The 22886-nt window shown below is 37.3% G+C and overlaps 2 protein-coding genes across 9 annotated transcripts in view; one reads left to right on the top strand and one right to left on the bottom strand.

Annotated features, from left to right (window-relative positions):
- Positions 1 to 22886, top strand: part of LOC117321526 (thrombospondin type-1 domain-containing protein 7A-like) — a 282966-nt gene that overhangs the window by 121590 nt on the left and 138490 nt on the right. For 7 of the 8 annotated variants that reach the window (XR_004531377.1, XR_004531376.1, XM_033875962.1 and 4 more), the window contains one exon: positions 7628 to 7907. The gene's annotated coding sequence lies outside the window, so the exon portion shown is untranslated. Of the gene's footprint in view, positions 1 to 6713; positions 6776 to 7627; positions 7908 to 22886 lie in introns of those variants that run through there. The other variant, XM_033875957.1, reaches the window with a different exon arrangement.
- Positions 1 to 22886, bottom strand: part of LOC117342088 (gibberellin-regulated protein 14-like) — a 51961-nt gene that overhangs the window by 26571 nt on the left and 2504 nt on the right. The window lies entirely within an intron of this gene.

Below are 22886 nucleotides of genomic sequence, written 5' to 3'. Positions count from 1 at the left end.
AATAGAAAACAATTACACAAAGTTAATTCACTAGATATACATTTTTATTGCTAATATGTATCAGTGTTTGCCTAATTGAATAGGAACATCTATAGCCCACAAATAAATAGGCGTCCAGAAATAATGAGTTTACAATAACTATAGGGGTGGGGGAATTAACGCAAAATTAGAAAATAATAATAAAAATAATAAATAAAAAATAACTACATTTCTGTTTTTGTTTTTTTAATTTTGAAGAGTAGTATAACAAAACTAGGAAAACAAATACAGTAATATATATATATATAATGTTTGTACAGTGACATTAAGTAATATTTTGACAATATGCATTTAAAATCACAATCTTTACAGAATATATTTTGGCAATGAGCACTTTAGATTACAGTGCATGATAACAAGTTTTGTAAATTATGTGTCGACAATGAGCATTTTAGATTATATTGATAACAATTAAGCATTGTTAACTAAAATATTTTCATATGATACACATTTTAAATCATTTTTACAATATATGGATTATAAATTATACTCTGATGATGGACATTGACATGTGTTGACATTTAGCAATTTAGATTATATTAACTAAGTATAATAGATTATATTTTGACAAGCTTTTCATGATAATTATAGATTGATTATTTTGACAATAGGCATTATAAATTATATTTTGACAATAAGCATTAATATTTTGAAATCCCCTAATTATAACCAGCACTGTTTTGTTCTGGAACTGTTACACACTAGACTTAATCATTGACACTTGTGTGCCCATACAGGTTTATTATAGTATAAATTATATTTCATCGTTAAAATGTTTGTACAAGTATTGAATATCTTGTAGAAAAAAAAAAAAAAAAACACGAAACACTATTAAGGAGATATTTGTGTTTAATGTGAAGTGTTATTATGTGGTGGAATTTGTTGTAGAAATTCACATAAATCAATGGGGTTCTTTGTCATATTTCCCCTGATATAATTATACTTATTTATATGTTCTTTTCAATTTGATTTGAATTTTAGTAGTAGTGCGTATTTCATATTTTTACAGTTTATTTTAGAGCAAACTTGTTACGGCTTTGTTATCTTCCATCGTTGTCTTGTGACATATTCATGAAGCAATTAGTTAACTAACATCAAATATACGATGGAATCAATTTTAATACTAGAAGATTTTGATGTGATACAATTTTGATTGACATTACTAAGAGGAATGAAACTACTTTCCCCTCTATACATGTATACTGAAAGTGTTCTGTTAATTAATGGAGTAGGAAGACAACTTTATGTTTAAACTTTAAACGAATGATAAAACATACGTACATATGATGGTGATTCTAGATAAGTTTCTGTCTTAACTTCCGTCATATTGTCCACTTAGGACTAGAAATGGCCTCGATCGTCAGGACAGTGTTACTGTACTAATATTGGTAAGGGATAATCACGAAATGATTTAGATTTGAGATATTTCACAAGCTAACAGTGCTGTAACCTAACCCAGTTTATAATTATATTATCTGTTTTACGTAGCACTCCCCGTCATCAAATCTCCGTTTATGTTTATATTACGACTTGATGACTTTTCTGTCTTAATCTCTATTCCGAATATTTACTTAAAGACAAATATCTGTCCCAGTTTGCTATTACTAAGGAATCTTTATGATCTACATTTATTCCAACATTTATTATAACACATCCTTCCTTTTATTGATTCATAAACCAGAATTTATAACTTAAAAAGAACATAATGTTTGGTATCGGTTTGATATAAAGCATTGATTATAGAGATCTATGGATACAGTTGCTCGGCCATATTGTGTGACTCAAGGTATTTATTTGTAATAACATATGACTTTTATCACAGAGATGGGTCCCTGCTGACAAAGTTAGGATGTACTTATGTCTCAGAACTCTTAAGAAATATTTGGATCTCACAGAAATTCTGGTAGATGACTTGAATTTGTCTGCCTCAGTTTTATGACCCCTAGTCCCCTCACTCCTAGTCCCATGTTACTATAAGTACCCCTCACTCCTAGTCCCATGTTACTATAAGTACCCCTCACTCCTAGTCCCATGTTACTATAAGTACCCCTCACTCCTAGTCCCATGTTACTATAAGTACCCCTCACTCCTAGTCCCATGTTACTATAAGTACCCCTCACTCCTAGTCCCATGTTACTATAAGTACCCCTCACTCCTAGTCCCATGTTACTATAAGTACCCCTCACTCCTAGTCCCATGTTACTATAAGTACCCCTCACTCCTAGTCCCATGTTACTATAAGTACCCCTCACTCCTAGTCCCATGTTACTATAAGTACCCCTCACTCCTAGTCCCATGTTACTATAAGTACCCCTCACTCCTAGTCCCATGTTACTATAAGTACCCCTCACTCCTAGTCCCATGTTACTATAAGTACCCCTCACTCCTAGTCCCATGTTACTATAAGTACCCCTCACTCCTAGTCCCATGTACTATAAGTACCCCTCACTCCTAGTCCCATGTTACTATAAGTATCCCTCACTCCTAGTCCCATGTTACTATAAGTACACCTCACTCCTAGTCCCATGTCACTATAAGTACCCCTCACTCCTAGTCCCATGTTACTATAAGTACCCCTCACTCCTAGTCCCATGTCATTGTAAGTACACCTCACTCCTAGTCCCATGTTACTATAAGTTCACCTCACTCCTAGTCCCATGTCATTGTAAGTACACCTCACTCCTAGTCCCATGTCACTATAAGTATCCCTCACTCCTAGTCCCATGTTACTATAAGTACACCTCACTCCTAGTCCCATGTCATTGTAAGTACACCTCACTCCTAGTCCCATGTTACTATAAGTTCACCTCACTCCTAGTCCCATGTTACTATAAGTACCCCTCACTCCTAGTCCCATGTTACTATAAGTACCCCTCACTCCTAGTCCCATGTCACTATAAGTACCCCTCACTCCTAGTCCCATGTTACTATAAGTACCCCTCACTCCTTGTCCCATGTTACTATAAGTACCCCTCACTCCTAGTCCCATGTACTATAAGTACCCCTCACTCCTAGTCCCATGTTACTATAAGTACCCCTCACTCCTAGTCCCATGTTACTATAAGTACCCCTCACTCCTAGTCCCATGTTACTATAAGTACCCCTCACTCCTAGTCCCATGTTACTATAAGTACCCCTCACTCCTAGTCCCATGTTACTATAAGTACCCCTCACTCCTAGTCCCATGTTACTATAAGTACCCCTCACTCCTAGTCCATGTTACTATAAGTACCCCTCACTCCTAGTCCCATGTTACTATAAGTACCCCTCACTCCTAGTCCCATGTTACTATAAGTACCCCTCACTCCTAGTCCCATGTTACTATAAGTACCCCTCACTCCTAGTCCCATGTTACTATAAGTACCCCTCACTCCTAGTCCCATGTTACTATAAGTACCCCTCACTCCTAGTCCCATGTTACTATAAGTACCCCTCACTCCTAGTCCCATGTTACTATAAGTACCCCTCACTCCTAGTCCCATGTTACTATAAGTACACCTCACTCCTAGTCCAATGTTACTATAAGTACCCCTCACTCCTAGTCCCATGTTACTATAAGTACCCCTCACCCCTAGTCCCATGTTACTATAAGTACCCCTCACTCCTAGTCCCATGTCACTATAAGTACCCCTCACTCCTAGTCCCATGTTACTATAAGTACCCCTCACTCCTAGTCCCATGTTACTATAAGTACCCCTCACTCCTAGTCCCATGTTACTATAAGTACCCCTCACTCCTAGTCCCATGTCACTATAAGTATCCATCACTCCTAGTCCCATGTTACTATAAGTACCCCTCACTCCTAGTCCCATGTTACTATAAGTACCCCTCACTCCTAGTCCCATGTTACTATAAGTACCCCTCACTCCTAGTCCCATGTCACTATAAGTACCCCTCACTCCTAGTCCCATGTTACTATAAGTACCCCTCACTCCTAGTCCAATGTTACTATAAGTACCCCTCACTCCTAGTCCCATGTTGAATAATTACTCCACGCCCCTGTTGTCCCATCCTCTACCCAGTGTACAGTGGTACAGTGGTACAGTGGTACAGTGACAATTGTACATTGTGTTTGATGACAGTGATGCCGGTTAGTGATAATTGTACATTGTGTTGTATCAGAATGCAATTGATTTCTGTTATCCCCTGAATCCTTAAACTAATTTCAAGGTCATAATGATGTAGACATATCGGAGACAGAAAACAGACCCCAGGGATACCCTTACTGACTCACAAGGTTGTGGAGGACAGCTACTACAAGGTCTCACTTATAATCAAAAGTTAAAGAGATAAAGAATTATTGTGAATAATGTAACTGTGTTTTAATATCATGACACATTGTAAAACTTGCTGTGGGAAATCAAATTGCAGACATTGTGAATGTGTTAGTAACTGGATATAGATGTCGCCATTGGATTAGAGATGGTTTGGAGCCTGAACTAACCCAATCTCCTTTATTATTCAGAGGATGACTAAATCATATAACATAATCCCCATCCGTATCTAAAATATCCTGAGACTTGATTCAAGAATCATCTATTTGTAAAGATTTTCACAATTTTGTGATCTTTTGGATGTCTAGCTTCAAATTACAAAGGGATTGTACGAAAATGCAACAGGGGAATTCTTTTTGAAATCTTAGGGACTGGTAGTCTAACTCCTGCTGTATAGCCTGTGTTTCAACTAAACTTTAAAAAATAACATCAATTTACCTTTTATGTTGTTTCAGTTGTTTTTTTGTCATTTCTTATTTATACCAAAGCATGGAATTGCCCTCTTTACTACATGGTTCGCACAGCCTTGAAAAGTACTTGAATTTAGAGGGTGTGCTTGAAAAGTCTTTGAAAACGATTTTGGGCCTTGAAACTCCTTGAATTCGGCTAAGGGCTTTGAAAAGTACTTGAATTTTACAACATTAACCATTTTGAATGTTTAGTATGTTTGATTTAATAATAAAAAAAATAATTTTCACAAACGTAATGATTTGCTTCGATCCCGATGGTTGAGAATGTCATCCGTCGAAAAGATCTTAAATTCCATCTATAGTTTAGCACCCCTTTTATCGACTGCATTATCCTGAATTCAAGTGTTTCTGTTACAATTCCGGTGCAGTAAGGGAGGTAATTCTAACTGCGCAAAACATGATGCGCAGTGTACATACAAATCCGTTTTTCGCCGTAGACTACACGGTGTGTGTCGAAGTTCTATTTGTCATGCAGAGTAGTTGTTGTATATATACAACATGAAGTGTGGGTGATCGACACATAACTGGGTCATGATCAGGGAAATTAAATGTGACTGTTAAAAACCCCTATATTTGCGATGTTTAAAATCATCGATCTGCACAGAATGGAGACGGCAGCTTTCTGAAGAGTCGCACAAAATGTGCGAAACACCAACACGCCAGCATTATTAAAAAAAAACCCACACTTTTCGTTATGCTGTCTCTAGTCATATACTGTATACAATGGTTTAATATTTTGTTAAAAACAGACCTTGAAAATGTGAAAAGGGCCTTGAAAAGTCCTTGAATAGTCCTTGAGTTTTGTTTGATAAAAGTTGTACGAACCATGTACTAAGATGGAGATATGTTCTTTTTACGGAGTCAAAATGATGGTCATGTGAACGAAACCGATATTTTATCTCTGAAAATGATCAAAAAAGGACAAAATATAATCCAAAAGGACAAAATATAAACAAAAAGGACAAAATATAAACCAATCATGGATTTACCTCAAAGAACAAGCCTGTATGATAAAACCAAGTGTCCTGTTCCTGTACATCAAAGTCAAATCAAGGTCATATCTAGGTCATGTCATGTTTTCAAAATGAGAACCAGGGTAATGACATCAGAATTAATTAAGAGGCATATCAATGAGCATTAAAAATGTCGGATATAAATAGGAACACTCCCCGATATAAGGTCATATATCCCATATCCCATGTTGACCATAGAACTTGCGGCCTTGACCAACCATCATCTTTTGAAACACAAGATTTTCTGTCAGCCCTGAACATCCAGCAGGGAAATCATAATATTTTTTATATGAATATCAAGTGAAATGTGCCACAAAAAACCCTATAGGCTGGGGAGGTAGGTACGAGTGAAGTATGGAGGTTTCTTCCTTATAAAGATGTTGGTATAGCAGTTGTCTCCTTTACAACTATATTGGTATATGTCCTCTATACAGGATGTGACGGTATGTTGATGTCCTTTGTAACTAAGTTTTCATTCTCCATCTTATACTTCAGGTTTGTATTCGGAATTTTACTCCTATGATGCTTGTCCTCCAAATAGACTGGTGTTTGAAGTTATTTTCATTTGATAAAGTTTTGGCATGTATATTTATAATCATGTAATTGTTTTTCTTCAGAGAAAATAACGTCCTGGTAGGTTGCTAGTTTATTTACAAGATAAGGAAAATTGTATTCATGCTGTTAAAAGACAATTTTTATGCTAGAAGCGATAATTTGTTGTGTGTATGTGTGTGTGATGGGTAGGGGTATACCCTGTTATGTATTACATGGCAGTATAATATACAGCACCCTCCAATACACATCTGCCAGTAATTAGTGTAAGCTACACTGCTATAGAATCGCCCAGGACAGCCAACACTGGCGATGTAAATAGAATAACAGTGGCAGCATCCTTTAGGATGCCTTTCCAATGTTAGGCCGTGTACATGTGCATAGCGTGTGTCTACCATGTCTTGTACTGACTGCACACACAGTTCAGGTATGTCAGTGCTACTATATACTTCAGTCAAAGGTAGGCTTTATATATAGATTGTAATATATATATCATATATGATTTATAATGCAAGATTATAAGTATGTTATAGATTGAAATACATTTGTATAAATATTTAACTATTACAATAACCATTAGTTATGTCTAACTAGTAGAATATTGTCTGTGAATTATTAGCATGTATATGATTATACACACACACACACAAACAGCCTCAAACATACACATACATATATATAGGTACAATTTATGATATTATAATATATACAAATGTAAAACATTTGCCAATACATGGACCTATGACTCCTTAAAAATATTTGACCAAGTCTGAATTGTAGTATGAATTGTGAGAAAAATATATTTTTCATTATTATTTCTACCTGGATCAACTTAATTTCAGGAAAAAGTTATCATAATTGATTTTAAAAAGAACTTTTTTTCAGGTGGGAATCTTGTTTCTTTCTCTACTTTGTTGTCAGAGATATTTAAAGTTATGACTTTGGATGAGTTTAAAAAAAAAAAAAAAAGTAGGCAAAATGAAATGTATACAGTTGGCCAATCAAAACACTGTTTAACTTTAAAATAATTGTTACCTTTGACTTTAGTTAAATCATGGATTTATATTAACTGAATAATTATATAATTATAAATTGACCTTGAACTATGACTTGGTTAATATATAGATTTCTTTGGGTCTATAAATTTGTGTCTGAACCTCGATGGAAGTCTATCATTGTATGTGTACTGGATATGAAGTGTATGATGTGTATATATTGGTAGATTTATCATTAATAATATGTATCAGACGCAGTACCCCACTATCTTTCTCTCTTACAGAAGCTACTCATCAATCAAGGACAACTGCTCGCAACAGCAACTTGTAAAGTTATAATTACGTGACAACAGAAGTGGATTTATATTTGTGCATTCTGTGAGGATTTTGTGTCAGTAATTAATCAAGATTCAGTGTGCAGCAGAAAAGGAGTTTGGAAAAGTGTGAAAAATATTTCCTATTTTCTTGTTTATGTGATATGGAGCATCCTTCTGTGGATTTTACATAACGCCAATTTGCTACTGTTGAGGATTATTTGGAGAGAATTGCTTAACGTGCCTTGAGGTAAGTCCATGCCTATTTAATTATTCCACTACATGGATAGATACAGTATGTAAAATCTTTGTATGCTTTTGATGAGATACATTTTACACATGGATTTACCTGCCATTTCATCTCCAGTTGTGTTGATGATGCAGTAATCTTATTTCAACCTCCCAGGTAAGTGTTTATTATATTCTTTATTGGGTTAACAGAATGTGCAGTATCAAGCACAGTAAATTGTGTGTGAGCCATTCGTGCACCCATATCACCTTCCACATCAGTTTCCAATCCACACTGTACCTCTATCAAATGTACAAGGTTTATTTAAGGATAACTCAGTATAACCCAGAAATTTACATGAAAGTTCCCATGCTATGATGTTATAAAGAGATTAAGAATTACCTACATAAGGAATTTTCATTCCAATTTCTTGAATAGATATATCATACCATTTTGCCCCAGAGCTGTATAAAATAAAAGTGATCTAATCAAACAACAGGAAGCCATGAATGTCTGATCATCGTAAACATGATTACCGACTCTACCCGTGGAGGAATGGTGTGAATTCCCAGTACCTTGCTCACAAATAGACTATTGTAAAGCTCTTTGACATTTTAGCATCTGTGCATGGTAGTTGTCTTAATTACAACATTTGAAATTGTCCTTTAAGTATTAAGTTAATTATGTGTAAAAGATTAATAGATAGTCAGGATCTAGTCAGTGTTTTGGTTGACATATTTTTTCTCAACCAAATGTCCTAATAACGTAGAACTTTGATGTATTTCAATGTGTATCAGTGTGTTTTATGTGAGTATCAGTATTTACAATCATGGACAAAAAGTCTTTTTTTTTTCTTTAAATTAATTTTTTTTTTCCAGACTTCACCTATGTTATTTAAACACACTTCTCTCTGATTGGTTGACAGTTTACATGTTGGTTGAATATCCTTCTCTCTGATTGGTTGACAGTTAAATATACATGTTGATTTAATATACTTCTCTCTGATCGGTTGGTTGAGTGATTGGTTTCCATACAAAATAATATAAAACTACATGCTATAATTATAATTAGATTCTAATGAAGATTGATATTAACTTTCATACCTAAAAAGCAGGCTTTGGTTTGAATTTGAATAAGATTTTGAAACTAAAATCATTCAAATTTTGAGATATATTTGTTTAAAAATATTAATATTTAAAAACTGTTTTGTGAATAATAAGCGCATCGTTGCCATAATGTTTTTTTTTTCTCTGGGTTGTTTTCCTCCAAACTTTAAAAATTGAGGTAACTTTTGAATAAAAATGTTTCTTGAGGGTCAAAATTAACCTTAATCATAACTGTTTATAGCTAGAATGTGAAAAAATAATGCAACTGATAATATTGATGGCTTAGCAATATTTTACTATTTTTTCTGAGTGGTGGCTTGATATTGTCTCACTGCATGTTCTTAATTACAATTACTTAGTGTCAATGCTGCCTATCTTGATTACAGTCATTTACTTGGCTAGTAGACATTATATATCAATTTTGCTTATATTCTTTGGAAATACCTTTAAGGTCTACTGAAAGTTACACATTTCAAGAGAGAAGCTAAAACAATAGTTGTTATATGAAGTGTCAGTATTCTGTTTGGTAATAATTATAAGTCATGAAAATATTAGGATGGAGTATTTGTTTATTGTAATGCAGATGGTTTCATATCTGTCACGGAAATAATTAACATGTATAACTCATCCTATGAATGTCATTCTTGTTTGGGGTTGGAGGTTGATATTTTCATGAAAAAATCCTTGAATTTCTTAACATTTTCTGCAGAATAAAAAAAAAGTAAGTTGGAGTAACCTTCATCAGAAAAAATATAAAAATATGATTGGATGATCAGACTTTGCAGGTCTCTCATTCTGAGACTCTCTCCTTAGGATGGTCAGACCTTATGGGCCTCTTGTTCCTCAGACTCTCTCCTTAGGATGATCAGACCTTATGGGCCTCTTGTTCCTCAGACTCTCTCCTTAGGATGATCAGACCTTATGGGCCTCTTGTTCCTGAAACTCTCTCCTTAGGATGATCAGACCTTGTGGACCTCTTGTTCCTGAAACTCTCTCCTTAGGATGATCAGACCTTGTGGACCTCTTGTTCCTGAAACTCTCTCCTTAGGATGATCAGACCTTGTGGACCTCTTGTTCCTCAGATACTCAATCCTTGGGATGATCAGACCTTATGGGCCTCTTGTTCCTCAGACTCTCTCCTTAGGATGATAAGACCTTATGGGCCTCTTGTTCCTCAGATACTCAATCCTTGGGATGATCAGACCTTGTGGGCCTCTTGTTCCTCAGACTCTCTCCTTAGGATGATCAGACCTTATGGGCCTCTTGTTCCTGAGACTATCTCCTTATGATGATCAGACCTTATGGGCCTCTTGTTCCTGAGACTCTCTCCTTAGGATGATCAGACCTTATGGGCCTCTTGTTCCTGAGACTCTCTCCTTAGGATGATCAGACCTTATGGGCCTCTTGTTCCTGAGACTCTCTCCTTAGGATGATCAGACCTTATGGGCCTCTTGTTCCTCAGACTCTCTCCTTAGGATGATCAGACCTTATGGGCCTCTTGTTCCTCAGACTCCCTCCTTAGGATGATCAGACCTTATGGGCCTCTTGTTCCTGAGACTCTCTCTTTAGGATGATCAGACCTTGTGGACCTCTTGTTCCTGAGACTCTCTCCTTAGGATGATCAGACCTTATGGGCCTCTTGTTCCTCAGACTCTCTCCTTAGGATGATAAGACCTTGTGGACCTCTTGTTCCTGAGACTCTCTCCTTAGGATGATCAGACCTTATGGGCCTCTTGTTCCTCAGACTCCCTCCTTAGGATGATCAGACCTTATGGGCCTCTTGTTCCTGAGAGTATCTCCTTAGGATGATCAGACCTTATGGGCCTCTTGTTCCTGAGAGTATCTCCTTAGGATGATCAGACCTTATGGGCCTCTTGTTCCTCAGACTCCCTCCTTAGGATGATCAGACCTTGTGGGCCTCTTGTTCCTCAGACTCAATCCTTAGGATGGTCAGACCTTATGGGCCTCTTGTTCCTCAGACTCTCTCCTTAGGATGATCAGACCTTGTGGGCCTCTTGTTCCTCATATACTCAATCCTTGGGATGATCAGACCTTATGGGCCTCTTGTTCCTCAGACTCAATCCTTAGGATGATCAGACCTTATGGGCCTCTTGTTCCTCAGACTCTCTCCTTAGGATGATCAGACCTTATGGGCCTCTTGTTCCTCAGACTCTCTCCTTAGGATGATCAGACCTTGTGGGCCTCTTGTTCCTCAGATACTCAATCCTTGGGATGATCAGACCTTATGGGCCTCTTGTTCCTGAGAGTATCTCCTTAGGATGATCAGACCTTGTGGACCTCTTGTTCCTGAAACTCTCTCCTTAGGATGATCAGACCTTGTGGACCTCTTGTTCCTGAAACTCTCTCCTTAGGATGATCAGACCTTATGGGCCTCTTGTTCCTGAAACTCTCTCCTTAGGATGATCAGACCTTATGGGCCTCTTGTTCCTGAAACTCTCTCCTTAGGATGATCAGACCTTGTGGACCTCTTGTTCCTCAGATACTCAATCCTTAGGATGATCAGACCTTATGGGCCTCTTGTTCCTGAAACTCTCTCCTTAGGATGATCAGACCTTATGGGCCTCTTGTTCCTGAGACTCTCTCCTTAGGATGATCAGACCTTATGGGCCTCTTGTTCCTGAGACTCTCTCCTTAGGATGATCAGACCTTATGGGCCTCTTGTTCCTGAGACTCTCTCCTTAGGATGATCAGACCTTATGGGCCTCTTGTTCCTGAGACTCTCTCCTTAGGATGATCAGACCTTATGGGCCTCTTGTTCCTGAGAGTATCTCCTTAGGATGATCAGACCTTATGGGCCTCTTGTTCCTGAGAGTATCTCCTTAGGATGATCAGACCTTATGGGCCTCTTGTTCCTCAGACTCCCTCCTTAGGATGATCAGACCTTGTGGGCCTCTTGTTCCTCAGACTCAATCCTTAGGATGGTCAGACCTTATGGGCCTCTTGTTCCTCAGACTCTCTCCTTAGGATGATCAGACCTTGTGGGCCTCTTGTTCCTCAGATACTCAATCCTTGGGATGATCAGACCTTATGGGCCTCTTGTTCCTCAGACTCAATCCTTAGGATGATCAGACCTTATGGGCCTCTTGTTCCTGAGACTCTCTCCTTAGGATGATCAGACCTTATGGGCCTCTTGTTCCTCAGACTCTCTCCTTAGGATGATCAGACCTTGTGGGCCTCTTGTTCCTCAGATACTCAATCCTTGGGATGATCAGACCTTATGGGCCTCTTGTTCCTGAGAGTATCTCCTTAGGATGATCAGACCTTGTGGACCTCTTGTTCCTGAAACTCTCTCCTTAGGATGATCAGACCTTGTGGACCTCTTGTTCCTGAAACTCTCTCCTTAGGATGATCAGACCTTATGGGCCTCTTGTTCCTGAAACTCTCTCCTTAGGATGATCAGACCTTATGGGCCTCTTGTTCCTGAAACTCTCTCCTTAGGATGATCAGACCTTGTGGACCTCTTGTTCCTCAGATACTCAATCCTTAGGATGATCAGACCTTATGGGCCTCTTGTTCCTGAAACTCTCTCCTTAGGATGATCAGACCTTATGGGCCTCTTGTTCCTGAAACTCTCTCCTTAGGATGATCAGACCTTGTGGGCCTCTTGTTCCTCAGATACTCAATCCTTAGGATGATCAGACCTTATGGGCCTCTTGTTCCTGAAACTCTCTCCTTAGGATGATCAGACCTTGTGGACCTCTTGTTCCTGAGACTCTCTCCTTAGGATGATCAGACCTTATGGGCCTCTTGTTCCTGAGACTCTCTCCTTAGGATGATCAGACCTTATGGGCCTCTTGTTCCTCAGATACTCAATCCTTGGGATGGTGGTGTATGCATATGTCTGTGACATGTGTCTGCCATTGCTCCTGTTAATCAGGTTAGGGGATGTTGGGGAGATATATGGGGATCAAACCACACCATGTAATGCCTTCATGTCTCTGTGGCAACATTCCTGTAATTACAATGATAAAGCTGTGTCGCATACAGGACAGTTTATTCCCCCAGTAACAGACTTATTCAAGTGGAATCTTTTGTTATCGGATCTTCCCAGTTTATAGTAGCATCATAGGAAACCCTCATTTTGTACTTACCTGAAAAAGACTGTGGTTACTGGGGTGTTTGGTACAAAAACCTAAGACAGGGGGACAAAAGGGGACAAAAGTTTGGTTACCCAAGGCTGAGGTTACAGGACAAAGGATGACACAGTTTTGGTTACCTAAGGCAGAGGTTACAGGGACAAAGGGGGACAAAGGTTTGGTAACCTAAGGCTGAGGGTACAGGGATAAAGGGGGACAAAATTTGGTTACCTATGGCTGAGGTAACGGGGACAATGAAGAACAAAAGTTTGATTGCCTAAGGCTGAGGGTACAGGGACAAAGGGAGATAAAATTTTGGTTACCTATGGCTGAGGTAACGGGGACAATGGGGGACAAATGTTTGGTTACCTAAGGCTGAGGGTACAGGGACAAATGGGGACAAAATTTTGGTTACCTAAGGCTTGGGTTACACGGACAAAGGGTGACAAAGGTTTGTTAACCTAAGGCTGGGGTAACAGGGTCAATGGGGATACAATTTTGCTACCTAAGGCTGATATTATTGGAACAGTTGGTGCAAAAGGATAGTTCCGTCAGGTCAAGGTTACAGGGACTGTTGGTACAAAAGGATAGTTCCGTGAGGTCAAGGTTACAGGGACTATTGGTACAAAAGTATAGTTCCGTGAGGTCAAGGTTACAGGGACAGTTGGTACAAAGTGTTAGTTATTTAAGGTCAAGGTTACAGGGACAGTTGGTACAAGGTATTAGTTATTTAAGGTCAAGGTTAGAGGGACTGTTGGTACAAAGTGTTAGTTATTTAAGGTCAAGGTTACAGGGACTGTTGGTACAAAGTGTTAGTTATTTAAGGTCAAGGTTACAGGGACACTGAGGACAAAAGGTTGGATACCGAGGTACAGTTCTGCTTTTTTGTAGACATCCAATATTTCTATTATTTATGCTTCCAATATGTATATATTACATATCTCATAGCTCAGTTAGAGAAAATAGCTATTCAAAAGATGGTTGGATTGTTTATATATATAATATGGCACATGTTTTGCATGAGACCAGTGACGTGGTCATGGAATGGAAGACAGGGCCCTGATAGAAGAGCATTCCAGTAGATCACACAGTACTTCACAGACTGACAGAAGTCTATACACAGGCCAAGCTGGGTACCATGAACACCGACCACAGAAGTCAGTACTCAGGCATTGTAAAGTAGAGATTTGCTGGGGAGGAGAAATTGACATAGCTATCAATAGGAGGAAAGGATGCATAATGTGGAGAAGGAAAGAGGGGTTATATAAACATGAAAGAATAAGTATTACAGCTGAAGTATTTAATGTAGGTAAATGGAAGAAGGTGACATAATGGTTCCCTTCCTCGGAAGGACATTTTCTATATAGATGCACATTAGCCATTCCTTCATACCATAGGACAGGAAATTCTCAATAGAATTTGACGAGAATGTCAGTTCATTCTATGTGTTCCAGCTGTGCAGTAATGCCCCACCCTTCTCCAGGTGTTCATTACAGCCGACTGAATGAAGTACTTGAAATCACAACTGATATAATTCTGTCTGTCCAAGAGGTGAAAATCTGGCTGTCCATCCACCTGTCCATCTGTCTGTCCATCGACCTATCTGTCTGACTGTCCGTCCACCTGTTTGTCTGACTTTCATAATGATTACATCTATCTAGCAGCCTTATGTTTGAACAGATTTTTACCAATTTTCACAAGTGATTCCTGTTGATTGCCTGCACATGGATTTCCTCGGTTTCTTTTGACATTTTAGCACTCTTTGATTAGACTGGCCCCCTGTCTCTAGAATATTAAAATTATAAATAAAATTGAGCTTCATGATTTTGGTCCCTTAAAGATATGTCTGATTCTAACTAGGGGCAGATAATCTAGTATTAGCATTTAGCTTGGCAATTCTTAACAAAAAGGAACTTAGGGTCTGGTGGCATGGCCAGTCTACTCTTTGAATGATTCCATCTGGGCAGACAAAATTGTTTAGTGCACCTCATGAAGTTATATTTGTAGAAAACATTCTTAGAAAGTTTGAAATTTATGTAAAACTAATGTCCTTATATTGACCCAATCACATGGAAATCACGGCACTGCTTAACTCAATGTCTATCTACAAGGAGCATGATAGGTGATTTCTTCTTACAGCAGTTGTGTAGAAATCCTCTGGAGTGATTGATTCCTTCTCAATGTCTGTTCTATAGGTAGACATAGCCAAATTTTAACACTAATATCTTCTCAACTGAAACGTAGCACTTTCTATAACTACTTGTTATATAAGAGCTGAACAGAAAGCTGAGCATCAGTTTTAGCTGAGTGTGTGGTGCTGGTTTTTATAGGGTTGATGCCAGATTTCCCTCTCAACCAAGGTGCTTATCCACTCAGTTTGTGACAATATAATCCAACAAGCTTAGGTTCCTCTGAAACCTCTGAAAATCAAAATGGATTTGGTCTGGGGGTGCATGCACTGTTTCTCAGTATCAGGAAAATGAGAACAATGTCTTCTGAAAACCATCTAAGTTAATAGGATGCAGATCATGTAATCAAGATTGTCTTGGATGGTGAAGGAAAGATGGCACTGATGTGGAGAGAATATAGTGGTAGTGTGTTAATTGGTACTATGTGTTTATTTTACATGTTCATCGATTACATCCAAAACTATACAGATCAGTTTTCAGGACTCCGGCACAGAATGTCAAAAAGTCAGTCAGGGTGATGTATAATCATGAGATTATCAGAGGGAATGCCATCCAGGTCAAATATCATGGTCCATCACTTATAACCTTATCTTGTTATTTCTCAAAAGTCAAGCTTCCCCACTCAAGAACTCAACAGGGATTAAAAGATCACATGTAAGGACCACCTGGGTACCTACATCAGATAGGTTCAGGGCCACCAGCAGAATAGCAGACAGGGGGTGTCTTATTCTGATACAAAGCAGCAAATCGCCTTTGTTTTGTTTCACTTGGTACTGCTACCTTATATATATAGGAGGATGTTAGTGGTGAAGGTCAGATGTCATTTTGACTGGTACATGAGGGATACTCCATCCCTGTATCATATGATCAATATACAACTGGAATAGTTCCCTTATCACTCAGTGAGAAATGTGCCTCAGTAGGAAATCCTTGTGCTATGTAAGGTGTGACATTGTATACCTCAGTAGGAAATCCTGGTATAATGTAAGGTGTGACATTGTATACCTCAGTAGGAAATCCTGGTGTTATGTAAGGTGTGACATTGTATACCTCAGTAGGAAATCCTGGTGTTATGTAAGGTGTGACATTGTATACCTCAGTAGGAAATCCTGGTATAATGTAAGGTGTGACATTGTATACCTCAGTAGGAAATCCTGGTATAATGTAAGGTGTGACATTGTATACCTCAGTAGGAAATCCTGGTATAATGTAAGGTGTGACATTGTATACCTCATCAGACCCACCCACTTGAATGCCTCTTCCCTCTCCCTCACACCACACATATATATATACTTAAAATGTGTCTTATTTTGATTACTTTACTGATGATGTACAGCATTGAGAATATATATGGTACTTAGTTTCTTGGTGGGACACAAATACCCATAATTCACTGTTAGTTATTCTAGATTCTTTCTCAAACTTGATATTTTAGAGGAATGTAATGATGCTGATAAACATTATTGAGATTTCTTTGACAGTTATAGGAATGATATCTTTGAGAGTATAACAAAAAAAATCTAGAAAACTCGTTATAAATTTAATGTTGGACTGTACTTTGAATTTGTACGAAGAAATAACATTTTGGAATCAGTTTTGAAGCCGTGTATTAGAATCTGAGTTGGAGATACAAAGGTTTTAATTTCATTGGTTGGTGTGGCATTAGTTTCGAGAGTATAGGATATTACAAAGGTTTTAATTTCATTGGTTGGTGTGGCATTAGTTTCGAGAGTATAGGATATTACTAGCTTAGAGAGTATTGAAGTTGAGAGAGAAACTGAATGACAAATGGCATTGAATTCAATTTCTTTATTCTTCTAAAGTTAGCTTCATTGCACATTTGTTTAAATTTGATCGAAGTAAGAATCCAGAAACCTTGTTAAAGTTTACGCTGGAAGTACGCTGAAATCTAATTTTATCTTGGTGGAGCACATGATCTCTACATTGAGACAGTGCACACATGACCATGGCCATTGTTAAATACAATTAATATTACCTGTTCTTGTTTTCCTGTTCTCTCAAAGTCAGTGGGATATAAAAAAAACTTTGTAGTCTTGAGTAATGGAAGAAATCAAGTATATTTTATATAGAAATTTCACTGTATGGACTGAAGTTTGAGATAACCAAATTTACTCTGTCTCTCATAATTATATATTTAATGTATATTTGCCAATTTAGGGAATTTCTACGGAGATGAAACATATCACATATTTCAAGCTTCAGAAAAGTATACATATTCATTTACAAACATGATGTCCTTTTTCGATAGGTTTATAATTTTGAAATTAGATGAAGAAGTTTTACTCATAGTTTATGTCTAAACTGAGAATATCTCCTTTCTAAAAGAAGAAGGGTTCTGAATAGGCAACTTTTAGAATTTTGAAAATATATTCAGAGCTGCTTATAAGGTAACTTTATCATTTATTCATTCAGTAACCTTGAAATCAATCTATATACTTGGTATGTGTGTGACTTTTTTGACTAGCATACATTGGTTATCTTCACTCATTTATATTACAGCTTTAAAAATTGAAGTCTGTTTTTAAACTATTGGATTCAACACCGTTACAATTCCACATAGATCTTACAATTTTTCCAGATATCATACAAGTCCATAGCTAGTTGTATTGTTAAATCAGCAGTAGAACTGCTTTGAATAAAAATTCGGGTTTACTTCATGGTGGCTAAATCATAGATGGAATTCGACTCTTGGCATCTTATCAACCAATCAGAATCTTTTTAACACCTGTAAATTGAACTTATCGACCAATCACAGTTGATTTAACGAAGACACACTTGATTGAGTCTATATAAAGAGGTGTGAGGTTCCTATTTATCATGATTTAACTCTTCTGATCAAAGGTACAAGTGTGATTTATGAAAAACGTTTAAAACAAACAGTGATATAATCATATTGTATAAGCTTCAAACCTTAGAAAAAAGAAAAAAAATTTGGTATAAAGGAAAACATTGATTCCTAAGTATGTTGTACCTAGATTGTATAGACTGTGGGCTGGCATCTTTTGATCAATCTTCTCTCCTTTGATATTTAACACAAAATGTTTTGTCATCTTCAAACAGTTTATTGTGTGTTTTTGCCAGTCGAACCAGCCTGCAGTACAGACTTGAGAAGATCTTAACTGGCTGTAACTGAAAAGTTTTTTAAGTTTAGGAAAAAATTGCAGAAACTGAAAAATGTGTTAAGTTTAGAGAAGGTAGCCATAAATGAGGAATGTGGTAAGTTTAGAGAAGGTGGCCGCATCTGAGAAATGTATTAAATTTAGAGAGTGACTCTAACTTAGAAATGTGTTTAGTTTACGAGCTTGAGGTGGCTGTAACTTGTTGTAACATGTTTAAACATGTTAAGTTAGTTGACCATAAATGAAAAGTGTGGTAAGATGTGTTAAGTTAGGGCGAAGGTGACCATAACTGAGAAACGTATAAGTTCAAGAGAAGGTGACCACAACTGAAAACTTTGTTAAGTTTATTATTAGTAGAGGGTGGCTGTCACCGAGAAATGTGTTAAGTTAAGGTGAAGGTGCATGGTCGTAATAGAGAAACGTAAAAGTTTAGGAGAGGATGGCTATCACTGAGAAATGTGTTAGCTAGGTTAAGACGAAGTTGGCCGTAATGGAGAAACATAAAAGTTTAGGAGAGGGTGGCTATCACTGAGAAATGTGTTAAGTTAAGAAGATGTTTATAATGAGCAGTCCATCCCTCTTCACCCATTTTTACATAGTTGTCATGTTTATGTCATTACAAAAGACTTTCTTTCTTTGTGCTTTTCCCTTGTCATTTTTGACAAATGATTTTTTTTTTTTAAAACTTCCATTGTTTTCGTGTGCACCATGATCATTCCTTAGAACATGGATTTTTGTGCCAATATAATGACTAATCCTTTCCCTTGTTTTGCCATTCTAGCTGCCACTTTTGACTAAGTTTGACAGTATTTTTCCAAGCCCCTATTCCTCTTCGTTATGATGTTCTTGTCATTATCAATTCTTTTTTCACTCTACCACTCAGTAGTGAAACACGATGCCAAAGAGAGGTTTTTTAGTTGTTGTCTGCATAATGTTTGACAAGAGATTCTCACAATACCAATGGTTATAACTAGACACTTCACACCAAGTTCAGTTCTGATGTACTTAGTATGTATAATGCTGCTACAAGAATTAGGTTCCAAATTATAGAAGCTTAAACACAATTAGCTGGATTCTTAAATTGTCATTGTCAGCCATGATCAGCAAGGACTGATCCTGTCAATTGTAAGTTGGAATTCAAGTTAGAATTTCTGAGAACTGGTTGTTCCCCCTATCTGAACCAAAACATTAATACTGCTTTGCTTATGATTTTCTGTGCTAGTCTAGACCAGATGTATAATAAGTTAATTGACCTATTTCCTAGTGTTTTATGGGTGGAATTTCCATCCTCACTCTCAGAAGACTAGACATAGTTTTACTGATATATTGCATAATGTTAGAGATCAGAGTTTATTTAAGAAATTGTGAACAAATTTCTCCTTCAGACTTAAAAAAAGAGCCACTTGATTCTGAATATGCTCCCCAAAGTTCAATAGGAAATTCCAAGTGCTTTACAGACTGATATGTTCAGAGACGTTATTTGCATGCTAATAGATACATACCAGTACTGTTTTATATCTAAAATTTGGCTAACACCCAGAAAATATCAAAGTTTCTACATTTATTCAAGTGAGTACTTATGTTCTATGTTTTTGTGGAAAGTGAATAGTAAAATTTAATGTTGTCAAACATCTGGATGACCTTGATAGAATGTGAATGAAAATCAACGAAGATTTTTAAGATATTGATTAATTAATCAGGTATACATATAGTTAATTTGGACCTTAATTAAGGAAATATGGATTAACACACTTTAAGATAAACTTGAATCATTTTATAGAACAGAGGTACTTTTGGAATATGTCAATGAAATTGTTTGTTCTTAAGTTTGAAAGATAGCTTTAATTATATGGAAATTTTTTCTTCTGAAAATCACGAACTTATATGATTTTCGATCTAGAAAACAGCAAAGCATACGTTGTATTTCCATGGCCTACATGCAAATATAGATATAGCTTTTAAAATCGTAAAAGTCTGTTTCGTGAACCAGAATTCACAGTTCATATATTACATAATAAAGTTGAATCAATAGATATCACAGCTGCTACACTGATATTCATCCTACCAAAATCACTGGTTTGGTGTGGTCACTTAAATTGACCTGTGGTCATTTTGACAAGGTTAGGTCTGACTGCAGCCTCCATCTGGTAAAGGTCACTTTTTTATGCCGTGTTCAAAATAATCACTACTGACAGAAAATAAAGTAAGTTAGATATAAGAACTTTTCCATTGTCTATTAAGTCTGTGGAATGATGTATTCCCTGTACATAAGAAATGTAAAGTATATAACCCTCAGACTTGCAGGAACAATTCCCTGTGGAATCAAAGGTTCATGCATTCGTGACACAATGGCCAGGGAGACATCATTAAAATACAAGCCTCTTTTAGGAGATGTTATTTATTGCATGCAAATTCAAACACTTCTGTGAATGTTCAGACTTTCTAGAAAAGTTTACATGTAAGGCTTGTATGTGATACTATTTCAATAGTCTTTGTTCATTATGAAATTTGAAGGTGAGGAGGATTTCTGGATGGAGGAGATCTAGAGGGGATTGTTGGGTGGAGGAGAGGCATGCAGGTATGTCGGAATGTGTTGAACTAATTGACTGAAATGATCATGCTTATATGGGAAATAAACATAGATGAGATGGATAGTTTGGAACTCAAACCAAAATAAGTCTACTGGGGTGTATAACCAGCAAGTCAGTGAAGTTATCCTGTAAGTGTAACAATTGTATGTCAGTGATAGACTCTTCGGTGAGATATTGTCTATCTTACTGCTGGACATGTTAGTTGTTATGACTATACGGTACAATGCAGTGCATCGACAGAAGTTGTTCTCTTTCAAATTCACATTTTTTTTTTCTGAAAAATATAACAATGTCATTGCCATTACTGCCACTGGTATAATTAGGAGCTCTGTGACAGATCTGTGTAAATGGACCATGATAATCCCAGCATCTTCCTCGGCTGTGAATTACTATGATTCAGCTTACCAGAATTACTACGGAAATTGACTCGGTGCAGTTTAGACACTTAGCTTAATTAGCTAATGATCAAGTTAATATGTATAGTTTGCTGTTGGAGAAGGCGCTGGTCGTGTACAGAGATGTGATGGTAATTAATGTATTTTGTCAGGCAAGCTGTGTGATTAATGGATCAGAAAAGTCAGAATCACCTAGCACAATGACAATATTTGAGCAGAAATATATATATTACATGACAGTAGAAGATAATAGAATATTTTCTTTACCTTAATACAAGGAATGTCAACCTATTGGATAAGATTATTAAACGTTGGGTGTGTAGGCTCACATTGTATCCTAGATTTTACCTGTATGTACCCTGCAGAGTATGCAGGTTTCTTTATCATACCTTGAACACAAGACTTAATGTATCTTATCAGCCCCTAAGTTTTTATAAAGAATTTAAGGGTACATGGATATTCCTATACAGTGTAATAGGAGGAGACAAATGCTTCTGGATTTGCAAAGACCAGACTGTGACTCGAACTGGTACAACCAAATGGACACTATTTGAGGTACCACCAAACTCTAGACGTACACTATTTGAGGTACCACCAAACTCTAGACAGACACTATTTGAGGTACCACCAAACTCTAGACAGACACTATTTGAGGTGCCACCAAACTCTAGACAGACACTATTTGAGGTACCACCAAACTCTAGACAGACACTATTTGAGGTACCACCAAACTCTAGACGGACACTATTTGAGGTACCACCAAACTCTAGACGGACACTATTTGAGGTACCACCAAACTCTAGACGGACACTATTTGAGGTACCACCAAACTCTAGACAGACACTATTTGAGGTACCACCAAACTCTAGACAGACACTATTTGAGGTACCACCAAACTCTAGACAGACACTATTTGAGGTACCACCAAACTCTAGACGGACACTATTTGAGGTATAACCAAACTCTAGACGGACACTATTTGAGGTATAACCAAACTCTAGACAGACACTATTTGAGGTCTAGACGGACACTATTTGAGGTACCACCAAACTCTAAATGGACACTATTTGATGTACCTGCATGGCAACCAGGCAGTCTTCAGCCCTGACCTGTTCCCTTATAATTATCTCCCCTAGTTTGAAACTTTTGATTTTCCAAACCAGCCAGGTGTGAAAACAGCATTACTGGAGAGTAAATGTCATGGGGTCATTGTTTGTGAGCCTTGTCAACCTGGATATAGCTAACGAATTTACTTCAATTTTTTTGTGGTTATCTTTAAGAAAATATATAAGTGAATTATCACATTCCATTTGTGTAAGCCCAGCAAGTTGTAGTCTCTGTGAAATTATTCAGTTCTAAATTATTGTACTTTCATAATGAGATTTGAGTTATAAAGCTGATGGAGTGTGTTAACTACATTGGTAGAAGGGATGTAGGAGTGTTTGTTGTGTTAGGTGCCAATGAGTGGGATAAAAGGGTAGA

Source organism: Pecten maximus, chromosome 2 (assembly GCF_902652985.1).
Source record: "Pecten maximus chromosome 2, xPecMax1.1, whole genome shotgun sequence".
Classification (NCBI taxonomy): Eukaryota; Metazoa; Mollusca; class Bivalvia; order Pectinida; family Pectinidae; genus Pecten; species Pecten maximus.
Note: the sequence above shows the minus strand (reverse complement) of the source record. Positions and strands in the feature narration are given on the sequence as shown.